The sequence below is a fragment of the Hemiscyllium ocellatum genome, chromosome 12 (assembly GCF_020745735.1).
Source record: "Hemiscyllium ocellatum isolate sHemOce1 chromosome 12, sHemOce1.pat.X.cur, whole genome shotgun sequence".
Lineage (NCBI taxonomy): Eukaryota > Metazoa > Chordata > Chondrichthyes > Orectolobiformes > Hemiscylliidae > Hemiscyllium > Hemiscyllium ocellatum.
The window spans coordinates 88,769,584-88,787,686 of NC_083412.1; the positions used below are offsets into that span (position 1 = coordinate 88,769,584).

General features: G+C 40.4%; 1 protein-coding gene across 4 annotated transcripts in view; it reads left to right on the forward strand.

Moving 5' to 3' along the window:
- The window catches only part of appa (amyloid beta (A4) precursor protein a), a 178,665-nt gene that overhangs the window by 45,500 nt on the left and 115,062 nt on the right, over positions 1-18,103 (forward strand). The window lies entirely within an intron of this gene.

Below are 18,103 nucleotides of genomic sequence, written 5' to 3' on the forward strand. Positions count from 1 at the left end.
ACCAGTGGTGGAGCAGGTGGATGTTTAAAGTGAGTGGGGCACAAATTAAAAGTAGGCTGCTTTTTCCTGGATAGTAGTGTTTCCTTCTTGTCCTGTTGCGTGCAGAAACAATTCCCGACTGCTTCACTGTATTTGTTTTTGCTTTTTTGCAACTCCCCTAAGGTTTGTACTCACCTGCATGTTGTACCTATGGGATGTTTAAATCCCTCCTAATTCAAGTTTCCAACTTGACAAGAACAGTTCATTGCCTTACTCACTTTGTACTAGTGATTTATCACAAATACTGATCAATCTTTATTGCCTAGTTTTATTTATGTCACTTGAATCATATGCTGTTCTGAAGTGTCCAGTATTTTTAAGGTGCACTATAATCATTCCTCATGAATATGTGACTTCCTCATAGAGTTGGCTATCCTTTGTCGGCCATGTTTGAGTTACCAATCATTTCACTATTTCTTGTGTATATCTTTATTCATAATGCATTATTCCTTGGGCTGTTTGCATTTGTATAAAAGCTGTTTAACCTCTGTTTCATATGTCTTTATCTTTATTTGACTATCCTATTATCATTTTACTTCATTTATGGTCTCTTGTTTACTGTTTCTCCTGGTTAGCTTTGGTCTGCTGTTCATTTTATCCTTTTTGTAAAGATTACTGATGTAGCTCAGGTGAAATCTGTTGTTCTAAGAAAGATAACTTGGGATTTTGTTATTTGAGTGTCTTGCATTGCCTGCTAGCATTCTGTAGCTACTGGATGTTATTATTGATACCTGAGTCGCACAAAACCTTTCATGTTGATCGTTGATGGGTCCAACTTGACTTGTTGCTATGGATCAGACCAAACCCCCCCTCAAAATATATCAAGGACATAGCCTAGACTCTAACTTTGATCTTATTTAAAGGCAAGTATAAGGTGTTGTGTTCCACATGTGATTAGATTTGTCAAACCACTAGGCTTCAAGTAAAACACACATTATTCTTACACCACAGTTAAAATACAAACGAAAAAAGAATTGGCATAACTTTAACTCTATCAAAATATGTAACAAAACAATATATATTATTTAACTACTAAATATCAACTGTCCAAATATAGCAACATCCCATAAACACACCCTTGGCTAAGGCAAATTCAATAAAACAGATTTTCCTCACATACTATCTCCTCCAGTCCAGGAGAAAGGAACATCAAAATAAATAGTCTAGCAGCTGAGAAATAACTCAAACTTTTATCTAGCAGCTTCAAATCCCAACTTTAACTGCAAACTAAAACCCTCCATCTGTGAGAGCCTGACTCCAACCACTCATGCTTCTTTCTCTCATTTAAAAAAAACACTCAGGAAACTATAAGCTTTTTATCCATTGATTCTGAAGTATGTTCTGGCACCACTAGAAACACCTCCCTGCAAGAGAAACAGCACAGAACAAATGCCTCTTAAAGGCACCTAGTGTCATATGTGAGAGTTGAAGTACCTCTTTATCTGTTTCTCAAGTCTAAAAACTGAATTGCTCACGTGCTTCATAGGCATTTTGGGGACACCACAAGAAAAGGCCAACTGGCAGCCAGATGATGGGCTGGCTTATTCCAGATTCTGCCTGATATGCATTCAGTACCAAACCAACAGCACACGGTTTTAAAAATGTAAATAAACTTAAATTTCAATTTGTGTGAGATTTTAGTCTTTGGAAAGGTGTTACCCAAACTCAAGCTATCATGAAATTATTTTACTAGCCCTGTTTTGGGATCAACTAAAAACATTTTAATACTGAAACATTACTGTGACTTATTCAATGAATTTTGCTGTGTTCTTTGACATGGAATGCTCATTTGCAATAAAATTGCTGACACTGAATTTTTATAATAGTTAAACTGGCATTCTGCAATACAATAACATGACACTGAGAGTTAGTCCACTTAGTCACAGCAGCTACAATGAGCAGAGATTTAGACATCTATAAGTAATGAAATCAGCAGCAGCTTAATATTTACACAATGCGTTTAATCAAAAAGAACCACATAAGGCAATATTACAGCTGATCACCAAAAGCTTCTTTGAAAAGGTAGGATTTAGGGGTCACCTTATTAAGGAATTAATGATGGCAAGATGTGTAAGCATCCTAGAACTTGGTACCGAGGCAACTAAGGACAAGGCCATCAATGACATAGCAACTAAAATTAGGGATGCTCAAGAGGCCACATTGAAATGTCTAAGTTTCTTGGAGGGTTGAACAGCTAGAGGAAGTTACAGCGTGAGGTAGTGGTGAAGCCATTAAGAGATTGAAAATAAGAACTGTAATTTTAAAATCAAGGCATTGTTTGACCAAGAACCAGCCTAAGTCAATGAACGCATTGATATTACATGATGCAAGTAACAGCAACAGTTTTGGATGATCTCAAGATTATAAAGGGAGACCAGTATGGAATGCATCGAAATAATCAAAACTAGAGATAACAAAGGCATGTTTCAACAGCAGATGAGATGGGACAAAGTGAAATGGTGTTACAAGGATGAAATTGAATGATTTTGGCAATGATATGGTGGTTTGTGTTTGAGACCTCATCTTAAGGTCAAATTTAAGGAATATCTGGTTTATCCTCCGATATAAATGCATGGTGTTCCAAGCGAGAAGAAAAGTGGAAAAACAAGTACAAAGGCAAATGGAAAGCGTGCTTTTTTCATGAAGGGGGGGAGGATTATGTGAGAACTGGAGAACATGTTGGTCAGACCCTGTTTCAAATACTGCATTCAGTTCTGGACACTGCATTTTGGATATGTATTGGATATATCACGGGTGCCCCCAGGTTTACCAGAATGCTGAAATGATTAAAATTACTAAATTGGACACACATTACAAGATGAGCCTTGTATTCCTTTGAGTACAAAAGATTATGAATAAGTTGAGGTGTTCAGCATAAATAATTAAAGGAGTTAAAATATAGCGACAAACTATTATTGATTTGAAATCCAGAACCTTGAAAAAAAACTAGGCTATCTATTTGTTGATGACAGGAAATTGTTCACTGTGGAATGAAAACCTAAAATTCTTCAAATAGGTGAAGTTATGGCTCAATTAAAATTACTAATCTGATTGGCTTTTGTTAAAGATACAAACATATGGAACCAAAGCAAATTTTAATGATACAGATCAGACATTATCCAGTTGAATTGCTGAATAGACTTAAATAGCCGAGTTGTCCAGTCTTGTTCACAGGCATGTTAGGGGTACCAAGGGAAAGGCCACACTGCATTTACATGAGTGGTTGGATTATTATGGACTGTACCTAACTTGCATTCAGTTCAAAATTCAACAACACCAAGTTCTAAAAGTGCAAATAAACATAAAATTTAGTTTCAATTTGCAAATGTATAAAAAGGAAAAAGCATCTCTGAAAGGCTATTTTTATTGTTGAATCCATGTCCATTTTCTGCAAATCCCATTTCCACCCACCCTTTTCTCTTCAAGTTTTTCCCAAGGCAGTCAGAGTATTTATTTAAACTATGGAAATAATGGTAACAGGACCTTCTTCAACTGTGGTGACATGTATGGATTCAAACTAGCACAGAAGAATTGATCAATATCCCCAATAATTGTCACCAATCTAGTAAAATTAAAGTCACAGCACGTAAGGAGCATTAATCTCATAAACACCATAGTCTTTAAATTGGCATAAGACAACAAGCATAAGCTTTTATTTAAATAAAACTGACACATTTGCTACCCAAAAAGCCATCACCCTAAGCACACTTTCTGCGAACTAGTAAGACCACAGTTAAACCATTGCATGCTTTTCTCTGAGAACCACTTTCTTGTATAATTCATAGTGTATTAGGCACTAAAATACGCTAACACAAATGAAATTTTTAATTTGAACAGTTTGATTTCATTATATAGTTGAAAGTGCTTGTTACAATTGGATTCACTATATTTTCCACATATATTAGCTCATGAACTTGTGCAGCTTCAATTGAGAAACTATGCGTTAGTTTGCAAGAAATTTATTATCTCAATTTTCCTATTCTCTGTTAGGTGAATATTCTTCTGTTTAAAGTTTAAAATTATTTTTTGTCCTTTGCAGAATCCTTCCCACTACATTCGCAGATCCTCAATTCTCTAATCCCTGAGGCTCCCCTCATTCCCCAAGCATAGATAAACAGAAATTGTCGTCGGCTGGGGAAGCTTGAGCTCTTAGTTTGGAACTTGTTCAGTAGCTGGAGTTGCTGCGGAGAAAGCCAATGTAATATCCCATTTCTCCTGATGGTCATCCACTGCTTCAGAATGAACACAGCAAAGTTGGGTGGAGAGGATCATGATTAATGAGCCCTGAGTGCATTTTTCTGGCCAGTTAATTCTGAATATTGTTGTGCCTGGTGACTTCTCTGGGGGATGTAGCCAGAGCCAAGTCTAAGGCATGAAGCTGGCACAGCTATGTGGAAAGGGTGTGTCTGTGTATCTGTCTGTCTGTTTATCTCAGTTTCATTTAGGAAAGTAATTGTCTTATATTCTATAGATGTGGTTACAAATAAGTTTATCTGGGAGTGCAGATTTGACTTCAGGATAGTCCCAAGATCCAGAATGATTCTTAGTGGCTGCAGTGTATTTTGAGGGGAAAAGTTTGAACAACTATATTAGTATGAACACCAGAGGTAGAAAGAGGATTAGGTTCTGCAGGTAGATCTTGGTGATCTAGGAGGAAAACTAATAAGTACACCTCAGTAGTGTAATCTCTGGATTACCACTGATACTATGTATAGAAATAGAAACAAATGATTGAATGGCTGGAGAGATGATGTGGATAGGGATATCCCTAAAACACTGAGACCAGTTCTGGTTTGGTGGGTTCTGTAAAAGTAAGAAAGATTGCATCTCAACGTACCTAGAACTTGCATTTCGTTTGGGCAGTTTGAGGGTCAGGGTGCATTTGTAACCAATTTTCCAAGGTGATGGGAACCAGGATGCAAAATTAGAGAGAATAAATGAAGTGCAAAGAGTTTTAGGAGATTTAATATGCAAAGAAATATTAAGGTTTCAGTCAGGGCAGGGGAATTTGACTGGTGGTGGTAACTGCAAATGCTAAAGTATTTGCTACTTCGAGTGTTACAATCTAGAGAGAGGGGGGCTCAGGTACAGGTTCATTCAGAGAAATATCTCTTACAGAACAGATGCTCTTGATTTAGCAGTCCTCAACAGTCAATGCAGAATGAGAGAATTCTCGAGTTGGTTAGAAGAAAACTCCAGAAATAGAAGGCTGTGGAAGTATCAGAGGAAAATGTCTACAAATCGATTGAAGACACGAGTTTAAGGATCCAGCATCCACTGACAGTAGTGAGCTGAGTTGAGAATTTGTTTACAAGTCTTAGGTGTTAAATGAAGAGAATAATGAATGATGCATAGAACTGTGCTGAAAAGAAGCAGATTATGGGTGTACCAGCTTTAAACAGGTGATTCTTCTCTAAGGTTAAGGTAGTTACTGGGGAATCTTTTGATATTTGTATGTTAAGTCCAGTAGTTATTGTATAGTGTAATATACATGTCTTTCTTTAGTGTAATGAATCTTTTTATTTTGTTTAAAGTACATTGGCGACCTTTTGTGAATTTTAGATAACAAGCTATCCATTCCTATTGTATAATCTTTCCTTATTAGACAATCCTAATATGCCATGAATTAGTTTGGTGAACTTTCTTTGCACTCCCTCTAATACAAATATATTTTTCCTCTTGTAAGGGCACCAAAGCCCCCCACACTTATCTGGGTGGTTTCACGAACGCACTGTAGATTTGTCGTAAAACATCTTTCATCCTATATTCAATATCTTATGGAAGGCCACAATACCATTTGCCTCCTTAATTGTTTGCTATATCTCTACACTAACTTGTGACTCAAAAACAAAGATGAGCATTTCTCTCTGTAGTTTTGCAAACCTAGGCTAGTAAAGCATACTCTGCTGATCATTGAGGTGAGCACCCTACATACTTGACATCATACCAGCACTGAAACACATGCCATACTTCAGGTTTGTGTGGTCCACAGATGTGTGGTTGGTTTGAGGACATCATCTTGTTAGTGGAGAATACCATTATTCTGCATGATGATGAACGGGCATATATTGCTGAGGTATTTGTATCAACAATAGACACGGGTGAGGTGCCGGAAGACTGGACCTTGGCTAACATGGTGCCACTATTAAGAAAGGTGGTAAGGAAAAACCAGGGAACTAACAATCACTGAGCCTGACAGTGGGTGTGAGCAGGTTGTTGGAGCGAGTCCTGAGGGACAAGATTTACATGTATTTGGAAAGGCAGAGATTGGTTAAGGATAGTCAGCATGGCTTTGTGCATGGGAAATTGTGTCACACAAACTTGATTGAGGTTTTTGAAGCAGTAACAAAGAGGACTGATGAGAAAGAGCGGTAAACATAATCTATATGGACTTCAGTAAGGTGTTTGACAAGGTTCCCCATGGGAGACTGGTTAGCAAGGTTAGATCTCTTGGAATACAGGGAGAACTAGCCATTGGGATACCGAACTGGCTCAAAGGTAGAAGACAGAGGGTGGTGGTGGAGGGTTGCTTTTCAGACAGGAGGCCTGTGACCAGTGGTGTGCTACAAGGTTCTGTGCTGGGTCCACTTCTTTTTGTCATTAATATAACTGATTTGGATGTGAGCATAGAAGGTATGGTTAGTAAGTTTGCAGATAACAGCAAAATTGGAGGTGTAGTGGACAGCAAAGGAGGTTACCTCAGAGTACAATGGGATCTTGATCAGATGGACCAATGGGCTAAGGAGTGGCAGACGAAATTTAATTGAGATAAATGTGAGGTGTTGCATTTTGGAAAAGCAGGACTAATACTCTTAATGGCAAGGTTCTGGGGAGTGTTGATGAATAAAGAGACCTTGGAGTGCAGGTTCGTAGTTCCTTGAAAGTAGATAGGAGAGTGAAGGAGGTGTTTGGCATGCTTTCCTTTATTACTTAGAACGTTAAGTATAGGATTTGCGAGGTCGTGGTGTGGCTAGACAGGACATTGGTTAGGCCACTGTTGGAATATTGCATGCAGTTCCTGTCTCCTTCCTATCGGAAGGATGTAGAAAAGATTTACAAGGATGTTGCCAGGTTTGGAGGATTTGAGCTACAGGGAGAGGCTGAAAAGGCTGGGGCTGTTTTCCCTGGAGCGTCAGAGGCTGAAAAGTGACCTTACAGAGGTTTATAAAATCATGAGGGGCATGAATAACATAAATAGACAAGGACTTTTCCCTGAGGTGAGGGAGTCCAGAACTAGCGGGCATTGGTTTAGTGTGAGAGGGGAAAGATATAAAAGGGACCAAAGGGGCAACTTTTTCACACACAGGTGAGTGCTTGTATGGAATGAGCTGCCAGAGGAAGTGGCATAATTACAGCATTCAAAAGGCATCTGGATGGGTATATGAATAGGAATGGTTTAGATGGATATGGGCTAAGTGTGGCAAATGGGACTAGATTAGGTTAGGATATCTGTCGTCGTAAGCAAGTTGAACCAAAACGTCTGTTTCCATGATGTACGTCTCTATGACTCGATGTCTTCCCTGTTTGTCCCTGAAAAAGCCTGGTCTATCTCTGATTGCCCTGCAAAAGAAAGCTGTCCGAAAAATGTCAACAATTGAAGCTAACTGCTGATGTTGTGCATATGAATAATATGGTAAATGGGTTTCACTGCCAGTGTGTTCACAATAAGGTGTACACTCAACAACTGGTGGATTATATCAATGAATGTGTCCATTTCACTGTCTGTAAAAGACTGTGTGGTAACCATACTCAACTAGACAATTCTTGCAAAGTTTAGAACATGGAATCACATGTTGAATAACATTAACTAAATAATCCAGACTCTGCTGAGAATTACTCCGAAGGCTTTTAAAATGATCATTTGGGCTTGCAGTTTGTTTCGTTTGCATGTTTTATTAGCTCACAAGACCCTGTTCTGTGTAAGCATGAGGTTTGTGTATGCATTACATCTTTTCCATGGAGAAAGGTCTGTGGCAACTGTGAATTCCTGCTGTGTATAGTGACAGCCCTCTGACCTGTCAGAGTCTACCTACTGGCTTGAGATTAATCGGTGAACTACGATTGACAGTTAGCAAGTCCGGCTGTGTCTGCATACCGTCAGTGATCCAATGAAACAGCTTAAATGAACTTTTTTCTCATATTGTATCAATTGGCATTCTGTTTCAAAGTTGGGTTTCCTGGTCTTAGTGATGATGAGGGAAAGAAGGAAAGGTATAACTTTGTGTCTCTTTTTAACAATGGAATAAAATCCAATGGTTGCAGCCTGCCAACCTGCAAATAATCTGTTTATTCCTACTCTGTTTTCTGATTATTAGCTAGTTCTCAAACTTTGCCAGTATATGCCTTCTAATTCCACAAATTTTTCTTTTGTTTACTTCCTATGCAGGTTCTTTTGAAAGCCTTTTAAAAGTCTGAACATACCTATTAAGACCATAAGATCATAAGACATAGGAATGGAAGTAAGGCCATTCAGCCCATCGCGTACACTCCGCCATTCAATCATGGCTGATGGGCATTTCAACTCCACTTACCCGCATTCTCCCCGTAGCCCTTAATTCCTTGTGACATCAAGAATTTATCTATCTCTGCCTTGAAGACATTTAGCGTCCCGGCCTCCACTGCACTCTGCGGCAATGAATTCCACAGGCCCACCACACTGGCTGAAGAAATGTCTCCGCATTTCTGTTCTGAATTGACCCCCTCTAATTCTAAGGCTGTGTCCACGGATCCTAGTCTCCTCGCCTAAAGGAAACAATTTCCTAGCGTCCACCCTTTCCAAGCCTTGTATTATCTTGTAAGTTTCTACTTAGTCTCCCCTTAATCTTCTAAACTCCAATTTATACAATCCCAGGATTGTATTCTCGTATGTTAGACCTACCATTCCAGGGATCATCCGTGTGAATCTCCGCTGGACACGTTCCAATACCAGTATGTCCTTCCTGCGGTGTGGGGACCAAAACTGGACACTACTCCAAATGGGGCCTAACCAGAGCTTTATAAAGTCTCAGTAGCACAACGGTGCTTTTGTAATCCAACCCTCCTGAGATAAATGACAACATTGCATTCACTTTCTTAATCACAGACTCAACCTGCATGTTTACCTTTAGAGAATCCTCGACTAGCACTCCTAGATCCCTTTGTACTTTGGCTTTACGAATTTTCTCACCGTTTAGAAAGTCGACCATGCTTGTATTCTTTTTTCCAAAGTGCAAGACCTTACATTTGCTCACATTGAATTCCATCAGCCATTTCCTGGACCACTCTCCTAAACTGTCTAGATCCTTCTGCAGCCTCCTCACTTCCTCAGTACTACCTGCCAGTCCACCTAACTTTGTATCATCGGCAAATTTTGCTAGAATGCCCCCAGTCCCTTCATCCAGATCATTAATGTACAGCGTGAACAGTTGCGGCCCCAACATTGAACCCTGCGGGACACCGCTTGTCACCGGCTGCCATTCTGAAAAAGAACCTTTTATCCCAACTCTCTGCCTCCTGTCAGACAGCCAATCCTCAATCCATACCAGTAGCTCACCTCGGAACACCATGGGCCCTCACCTTGCTCAGCAGCCTCCTGTGTGGCACCTTATCAAAGGCCTTTTGGAAGTCTAGATAGACCACATCCACTGGGTTTCCCTGGTCTAACCTACTTGTCACCTCTTCGAAGAATTCCAAAAGGTTTGTCAGGCACGACCTCCCCTTACTAAATCCATGTTGACTTGTAATCCGACTCTGCTCTTCTAAGAATTTAGAAACCTCATCCTTAACGATGGATTCTAGAATTTTACCAACAACTGAGGTTATGGTAATTGGCCCATAATTTTCCATCTTTTGTCTTGATCCTTTCTTGAACAAGGGGGTTACAACAGCGATCTTCCAAACATCTGGGACTTGCCCTGACTCCAGTGACTTTTGAAAGATCTCAACCAACGCCTCCACTATTTCCTCAGCCACCTCCCTCAGAACTCTAGGATGTATCCCATCGGGGCCAGGAGATTTATCAATTTTAAGACCTTTTAGCTTTTCTAGCACTTTCTCTTTTGTAATGGCAAGAATACTCAACTCAGCCCCCGACTCCCTTTAATTGTTGGGATATTACTCATGTCTTCCACTGTGAAGACTGACGCAAAGTACTTGTTAAGTTCTCCTGCTATTTCCTTATCTCCCATCACTAGGCTTCCAGCATCAGTTTGAAGTGGCCCAATGTCTACTTTTGCCTGTCGTTTGTTTCTTATGTATCGAAATAAACTTTTACTATCATTTCTAATATTACTGGCTAGCCTACCTTCATATTTGATCCTCTCCTTCCTTATTTCTCTCTTTGTTCTCCTCTGTTTGTTTTTGTAGCCTTCCCTATCTTCTGATTTCCCAGTGCTCTTGGCCACTTTATAGGCTCTCTGTTTTTCTTTAATACATTTCCTGACTTCCTTTGTCAGCCATGACTGTCTAATCCCTCCCCGGATAATCTTTCTTTTCTTGGGGATGAATCTCTGTACAGTGTCCTCAATTATACCCACAAACTCCTGCCATTTTTGCTCTACTGTCTTCCCCGCTAGGCTCTGCTTCCAGTCTATTTTTGTCAGTTCCTCTCTCATGCCCTCATAATTACCTTTATTTAACTGTAACACCATTATATCCGATTTTGCCTTCTCTCTTTCAAACTGCAGACTGAACTCTACCATATTATGATCGCTGCTTCCTAAGTGTTCCCTTACTTTAAGATTTTTTATAAAGTCTGGTTCATTACATAGTACTAGGTCCAGAATAGCCTGCTCCCTTGTGGGCTCCATGACAAGCTGTTCCAAAAAGCCATCCTGTAAGCATTCCATGAATTCCCTTGCTTTGGATCCACTGGCAAACATTATTTACCCAGTCCACCTGCATATTGAAGTGGTAATTGGCCTTGCCTTTCTAATATGTCTTCTCTATTTCCCGGTACATGTTGCGCCCCTGGTCCTGACCACTGTTAGGAGGTCTGTACATAATTCCCATTATGGTTTTTTTTGCCTTTGTGGTTCCTCAATTCCACCCACACAGACTCCACATCATCCAACGCTATTTCATTCAGTGCCATCGATTTAATTTTGTTCTTAATTAATTTGGCAACCCCACCCCCTCTGCCCACCTCCCTGTCTTTTTGATAAGTTGAAAATCCTTGGATGTTTAACTGCCATCCTGACCCTCCTGTAACTACGTTCTCTATTGTTTCTTCCTTATCTATTCTGCTGGTTACATATTCATAAAGTACAAAACCGATTTGTGAAACATGATTATCCTTTCTTAAATTCATGTTGACACTGTTCAAACTTACCAAAATTTTCTAAGCATTCTGTTATTGCATTCTTTATAATAAATGCTAGCATTTACCCGGCATAACAGATGCTATTGTGACAGATCTGTAGTTCCCTGTTTTCTCTCTCTCCTCAACAGTGGGGTTACATTTGCTGCTTTCGACCATTTCAGAGTCTTTCGAACTTTGAAAGGTGACCACCACCATCCAACTGCACAGCCACTTCTCTCAACACACTTCGATGCAGATCATCAGGTCCAAGGGATTATCCACTCCAAAGTCTCATTAATCTCTCTTGTACTATACAATCTTACAGTTCTGCATTTACATTAGTCCCTAGATTTTCCACTTTTTCTGTGAGGTTTTTAATATCCTTTTTTCTATGAGGATAGACACAAGATATTTTCATTTTTTTCTGCAGTTTCCTTATTCCTCATTATAGTTCCTCCTGATTCTGCTTATAATGGACTCTTATTTATTTCTGCTAATTTTTCAGTTCTTACATACCTGTAGGAGTAAGTGAGGACTACAGATGTTGGACAGTCAGAGTTGAAAAGTATGGCATTGGAAAAACATTGTAGGTCTGGCAGCAGCCAAGGAGCAGGAGAGTCGACATTTCAAGTATAAGCCCTTCTTCAAGAGTGACGTTCTTGATGAAGGGCTTATGCCCAAAACATCAACTCTCCTGCTCCTCAGATGCTGACTGGCCTGCTCTGCTTTTCCAGTGCCATGCTTATCAACTCTTACATACCTGTAAAACCTTTCATGCCTAATTTTGCGTCTTCCTTGTTTTCTTTAATTCCTTTTTCACTTTCTTATTCCTTTTCTTGGTCTTATTTTGTAGAATTATAAATTCTTCCCAATCCTCAGAAGTTGCAATTTCAACCTTTAAGACCTTTTCCTTTGATTCAATACAGACCTTGACTTCTTTTGTTAGTTGTGCGACTGGAACATTTTCCTTGCTGGGTTTTTTTGCGTTGGATTGAATTTTAGTTATTCGTTCACTGTCTGCCTTCATATCATTTTTAATGTTGTTTAGACAGCTAATTTTGCTTCCCTGTTTCAGTTTCCTTTCTTAAGATTAAAGATCCTTGTTTCTGATTGTTTGAAAATGTGAGTAAATGTAAAATGAAATTACAGTCACTCTTTTGTAAGAGCTCGATAGCAGCAATTAATTTGCCCTTTATCATTGCATAAAACTAGTATTACGAGCACATTGATTCCAAAATGTACTAATCCAGAAAAACTGTCCCACATACTTTAAGAACAAAGAACAGAGAAAATTTACAGCCCAGGAACAGGCCCTTCGGCCCTCCAAGCCTGAGCCGATCCAAATGTACTGTCTAAACCTGTCAGTCAGTTCCTAAGCATTTGTATCCCTCTGCTCCCCACCTACTCATGCATCTGTCTAGAATCCTCCATGGTTATTCTATTACCCTTGTATGCGTGTCTTTAACTTTCGGTTTGTACTGAATTTACATTGACTGGTGTTTGGTGGCATACAGTTAACTCTCATTAAATCCTTTCAGATCCCTGTTGTTTCTTGGTTGCACCAAACTGATTTTACTTTTGAACCTTAGAATTTCTATTTGAGTTGACCTTTCAATTGCAAAGACTGCAGGCATTCAGCTGCAGAATATTGAAATCATTTTTTTTATAATCTCTTGGGAAATTAATATTAAATGATTGCATTTATAACTTTCGAACAGCAGACATGCTATTGTATCCTATGATTTAAGGTATCTCATTTACTCATTGCTTGTTGGGCAACCTAGTCCGAAGCAATTTCAATTTTGGACTTGAATGATTCAGCAGGATAAATATTCTATGTTATCTACACTTAAGTTTCTCTAAGTAGCATTTGACAATGTTTGCTGTCTATGAAAATCTCTCATTCTCCCCAAAAGTTTGTGGGAAGATAGGGAAGAGATTACTGGCCCCTTTGCTGAGATATTTGTATCATGGACAGCTATGGGTGAGGTGCTGGAAGACTGGAGGTTGGCTAATGTGCCATTGTTTAAGAAAGGCTGTAAGGAAAAGTCAGGGGAGCTATAGATTGGTGTGCCTTATGTCATTGATGGGTAAGTTGTTAGAGTGATTCTGAGGGACAGGATTGAAATGCATTTGGAAAGGCAAGGACTGATCAGGGATACTCAGCGTTGCTTTGTGTATGGGAAATTGTGTCTCACTGACTTGATTGAGGTTTTTTTTGAAGAGATGAGAAAGATTCATGAAGGCAGAGCATGTATTCTGTAGACTTCAGCAAAGCATTCAACAGTGTTCCATGTGCTGGACTGTTTAGTAAGATTAGATTACATGGATTCCAGAGGAGCTAGCCAATTGGATTCAAAATTGACTTGAAAGTAGAAGACAGAGAGTGGTAGTGGAGGGTTGCTTTTTGGACTGGAGGCCTGTGACCAGTGGTGCGCCTCAAGGGTTGAAGCTGGGTCCACTTTTTATTTTGTCATTTAGATAAATGTTTTTGGATGTGAATATAAGAGGCATAATTAGTAAGTTTGTAGATGATTCCAAAATAGATGGTGTAGGGGACAGTGAAGAAGATTTTCTCTGAATACAATGAGATCCTTTGATCTTGATGGTTAGAGGAATGGCAGATGGAGTTGAATTTAGATAAGTGTGAGGCGTTGCATTTTGGTAAGGTAAATCAGGGCAGAACTTACACTTAATGATAGGATCCTGGGGAGTGTTGCCAAAGAAAGAGACCTCCGTGCAGGTGTATTGTTCCTTGAAGGTGGAGTCATAGGTAGACAAATTGGTGAAGAAGGCACTTGGCATGCTTGCCTTCATTTGTCAGAACACTTAAGTATAGGAGTTGGGATATCACATTGCAGTTATATAGGACATTGCTGAGGCCACTTGTAGAATACTGCGCACAATTCTGGTCACCTTTTTATAGGAAGATTGTTGCTAAATTTGAGAGAGTGCAGAAAAGATTTACAAGGATGTTGCTGTGATTGGACGTTTTCAGTTATACTGTAGGGAGAGACTGAATAGGCTGGGAGTTTTTCTCCCTGGAGCACTGACATTTAGGGGTGACCTTATGGATGTCTGTAAAATCATGAGGGGCATGAATAGACTGAATATCCAAGGTCTTTTTCCTAGGTTGTGGGGTTGGTGGGGGTCCAAAAACTAGAGGTCACATGTTTAAGGTGAGAGGGGAAAGATTTAAAAAGAGCCTCCGGGGTAACTTTTTCACATTGAGTGGTACATGTATGGAACAAGCTGCCAGTGAAAGTGATGGAGGTAGGTATAATTAGAACATTTAAAAGGCATCTGGGTAGGTATATGAATGGAAATGATTTAGAGGGACTTGAGCAAAATACTGGCAAATGAGACTAGAGCAAAGAAAGAACAAACCCTTCAGCCCTCCAAGCCTGAGCCGATCCAAATCCACTGTCTAAACCTGTTGCTCAATTCCTAAGCATCTGTATCCCTCTGCTCCCCACCTACTCATGCATCTGTCCAGACACATCTTAAATGAATCTACTGTGACTGCCTCCACTATCTCAGCCGGCAACGCATTCCAGGCACCTACCACCCTCTATTTAAAGTACATGCCGCGTGAATCCCCCTAAAACTTTTCACCTCTCACCTTGAAAGTGTGACCTCTTGTTATTGAATCCTTCACCCTGTGGGAAAAGACTTATCTCTATCTACCCTGTCTATATCCTTCATGATTTTGTAGACCTCAATGAGGTCCCCTTTTAATCTCCTTTATCACAAAAACAATCCTAACCTACTCAACCTCTCTTCATAGCTAGCACCTTCCGTACCAGGCAACATCCTCATACACCTTCCCTGCAACCTCTCCGAAGTATCCACATCCTTTTGGTAATGTGGTGACCAGAACTGTACACAGTATTCTAAATGCGGCTGAACCGACGTTGTGTACAATTTTAACATGACCTGTCAGCTCTTATACTCAATACCCTGTCCGATGAAGACAAGCATACTAAATGCCTCCTTGACCACTCTTTGCAGCTGTACACTCTTGACCATTCTTTGCAGCAATCTTCAGGGTACAATGGACCTGAATTTCCAGATCTCTCTGCCCATCAACTTTTCCCAACTTTTCCGTTTACTGTATAATTCGCTCTAGAATTAGACTTCCCAAAATACATCACCTCTGATCTGCCACTTCTCCACCCAAATCTCCAGTCTACCTATATTCTCCTGTATTCTTGATAGTACCCTATGCTTTCTGCTACGCCACCAATCTCTGTGTCATCTGCAAACTTCTGATCATACCAACAATGCTTGATCATTTATGTATATCACAAACAACAATGGCCCCACCACTGCCCCCTGTGGAACACTACTGGTCACCTTTCTCCATTTCGAGAAACTCCCTTCAACAACTACTGTCTCCTGTTGTTCAACCAGTTGTTTATCCACCTAGCTAGAACACCCACCATACCATGTGACTTCACTTTTTCTATTAGTTTACCATGGGGAACCTTCTTAAACGCCTTACTAAAGTCCATGTATATGACATCTACAGCCCTTCTTTTATCTATCAACTTGGTCACTTCCTCAAAGAACTCTATTAAGTTGGAATGGCACGATCTATCGAGCACAAAACCACTCTTTTCCAAATATAAATAGGTTTTATCCTTTAGTACCTTCTCTAGCAACTTTCCCACCACTGATGTTTGGTTCACTGGTTTGTAGTTAACCGGAATATCCCTACTACCCTCCTTGTACAGGGGGACAACATGAACAATCCTCTGGCACCTCGCCTGTGTTTAAGGATGCTACAAAGATACCTGTCAGGGCCCCAGCTATTTTCTCTTGCAGCCCCTCCCCTCCCCCAAGCAACCTGGGATAGATCCCATCTGATCCTGGGGATTTGTCCACCTTAACCTCTAGCCTACCCAACACATCTTCTTATGTCAACATGATCCAGAGTAATCAAACTTGTGTCTCTAATCTCAACATTCATCAAGTCCCTCTCCTCGGTGAACACTGATGCAAAGTAATCATTCAGAATTTCACCCATTTTCTCAGGTTCAACACACAACCTTCCTTCCTTATCCTTTAGTGGACCAATCCTTTCTCTAGTTACCCACTTGCTGCTTATAGCAGAATAAAATGCTTTGGGATTCTCCTTAATTCTGCTCACTAAAGCTATTTCATGGCCCCTTTTAGCCCTCTTGATTCCTCTTTTAAGACTGGTCTTACTCTTCCAATATTCTTCCAGGGCCCATTCTGTCTCTAGCTGCCTGGACCTTATGTACACTTCCCTTTTCCTCGTGGTTAGTCATGTGATTTCTCCTGTCATTCACAGTTCACAAATCTTGCCTTTATTCTATCCTTCGTTTTCAATGGGACATGCCTATCCTGCACTCTCTTTAACCTATCTTTCAAAGCCTCCCACGTATCAAATGTGGACTTCCCTTCAAATAGCTGTGTCCAATCCACGTTTTCCAACTCCTGCCTAACTTTGATGTAATTGACCTTGGCCCAGTTTAGTATACTTCCCTTAGGATCACTCTCATCTTTTGTCTACGAGTATTCTAAAAACTTACAGAATGATGGTCACTGTTCCCAAAGAAACCCCCCACCACAACTTCTACCTTCTGGCCTGGCTCATTCCCTAATACCAGGTCCAATTTGGCCCCTTCACTTCACAGACTGTTGATATATTGCTCTAGAAAACTCTCCTGGAAGCTTCTTACAAATTCTGCCCCATCCAGACCTCTGATGCTAAGAGTATCCCAGTCAGTGTTGGGAAAATTAAAATCTCCCATCACCACCACCCTGTTGCTTTTACATCTTGCCATAATCTGTTTACCTATTTGTTCTTCTACATCACACTTACTGTTGGGAGGCCTGTAATACAGCCCCAACAATGTAACTGCACCCTTATTTCTCAGCTGCATCCAAAATGCTTCACTACTCAAGCCCTTCATAGTGTTCTCCTTTAGTATAGCTGTGATATCATCCCTGACCAGCAATGCAACTCCTTTCCCCCCCCCCCCCCCTTTTATTTCCCTCCCTGTCCTGAAGCATCCATCTCCTGGAACATTTAGTTGCCAATCATGCCCTTCCTTCAACCAAGTCTTTGTGATCGCAATAACGTCATACTCCCAGGCACCAATCCAAGCCTAGGTTCATATGCCTTACACACTATACTCCTTGCATTAAAGTATATGCACTTGAGGCCACCAGGTTTTTTTTTGCATTCATCTGCTGTCTGCCTACCCATCCCCTTATTAATGTTATTTTCATGATTCCTACAGTCTCCAGTTTCCATCTCGCTGTCTACTTGTCTTCTCTTCTGGTTCCCAGTCCCCTGCCACATAAGTTTAAAAACTCCCTCAACATTAATTCCAGTCTGGTTTAGGTGTAGACCGTCCAATTTGTAATAGTCCCACCTTCCCCAGAGCTGGTCCCAATGTCCAACAAATCTGAACCCCTCCCTTCGACACCATCCCTCAAGCCACGTGTTCATCCTGCCTATTTTTTCATTTCTACGCTGGCTAGCACGTGGCATCGGTACTTATCTTTGAGGTCCTTCTTTTTAACTTCCCTCCTAGCTCCCTGAATTCTTCTTTCAGGACTTATCTCATTTTCTACTTTTATCGTTGGTGCCTATATGAACCAAGACAACTGGCTGTTCACCCTCCCTTTTTAGAATGCTCTGCAGCCGATTGGTGACATCCCTGACTCAAGCACCTGGCAGGCAGCATACCATCCGGGAGTCCCGTTTTTGGCCACAGAACTGTCTATCTACTCCCCTCACAATAGAAGTGT